This window comes from Ostrea edulis, chromosome 8 (assembly GCF_947568905.1).
Source record: "Ostrea edulis chromosome 8, xbOstEdul1.1, whole genome shotgun sequence".
Classification (NCBI taxonomy): Eukaryota; Metazoa; Mollusca; class Bivalvia; order Ostreida; family Ostreidae; genus Ostrea; species Ostrea edulis.
The window spans coordinates 22,353,307-22,355,012 of NC_079171.1; positions in this window are offsets into that span (position 1 = coordinate 22,353,307).

Below are 1,706 nucleotides of genomic sequence, written 5' to 3' on the forward strand. Positions count from 1 at the left end.
TACCAAAAGTTCGAACTGAATATTATAAACGGTCTTTTAAGGTATCCTCCACAATTTTATGGAATCAGTTGCCCGAGTCTTTCAGAAGCTGTGGTTCTATTACATCTTTTAAATCAGCATATTTGCGGCATTATTTATCAAATAAGTGATATATAGATATGATGTAACAGTATATGTTTATCCCCCCCCCCCCCCCCCCCCCCGTGATATCGTGTGTGTATTTTATGTATATATTTTATATCATGTTAATATCTATTTTTCTATTCTCTCATTTATCTGTCTGTGAACATGTTTTATACAGGACCACAATGTAAACTAGTAATTTGTACTAATTGTGATATCCTGTCAAAATAAAAGAATTTATTATTATTTATTATGTACATTACTGCAAAAAGTTGGAACAGGACAGACAGACTCGAAATCTAAGATCAAAAGGGGCAAAACTCCCTTAAAAAATATTGAATCAGAATTTCCTGGGGATATGCAGTGGCGGATTTAAGGGGGCGGAGCCCTCCCCCCTCCTCTTTCAAATTTAAAGTAAATCAGGATATTTTGTTTAGAAAAATGTACTTTAAACAATAAAAGGAGCAATCATTTCTTAAACTCCCGGGGGAATGAATGACAAAATCTTTTGATTTCTTGCATTGCTTTATTGAGAGAACTTTTGTTCCAAAAACCCTTACGTCATTTTATTAATTGCACCTCATTAGAAATGATAGAAATAGTACAAATATCGAAAATTTTATTTCCCTAAAAAAATAGCAAGACGTACAAAATGCTCCCTCTTCCCGGGGGGGGGGGGTAGCTTTTACTTTACTCTTTGCATGATGCAAAGTTTTTTTCACAAGCAAAGAAAGATATATACATTGTACATGTAGATTGTATGACTACCCCCCCCCCCTCTCCTTTTTGTTGTACTGGGAAGAATGTACACTTTGATCTAAATGATGAATTGAAGCCATGCAGGTAAGGTACACTGGAACCATCCCCACATGATGTAGGATTTTGAAGTTTTTGAAAATTGGGAAAAGAATTCTTTTAGGGTTTTTCTATATTTAGAATTTTTAAAAAAATGCACTTCATTAAATGACCAATCTTAAGCAGAGAGAGAGAGAGAGAGAGAGAGAGAGAGAGAGAGAGAGAGAGAGAAATTTTATAGTAATAAATAGGCCTACCAACTTATGGTTTTCAACGGAAAAAAAAAATTAAAATACAGATATGCAATGTGTGAACTCCTATTTTTCACCTTTCGTGTCGCCATTGTTTTCGGACCAAGTTTACGAAGGATTTTAAAGCAAGTAAGAGGCTGAGGTCCTTTTATGTCCTCTGTGATTTTGATTGCGTTTAAATCTCAACATTTTGATAGCAACTAGGCCCTACCACAACTCAAATTTAGGCCTACTCCGGTGTGCAGCGCGTGAGGTTTACATAATTTTTTAAACGCGTGTTAAGAATTACTGATATTACAGCATAAGCCATGTTGATATATGCAAATGTAAACAATAAGGTAGCATTATTTCTCAAAGATGTACCATTTTTCTCAACATACCTGTTTTCCAATTTGGGATTCTTGACGCAGCTGTAGAAGCAGACGACAGAAAGAAAAATTTATGGACTACCGAACCCGATTAAAATTAACGTAGTTTAAAAATCGGCTTTGGCCTCTCAGGACTGTGCCTCGTGTATATGAAATCTAAATTCTTGAA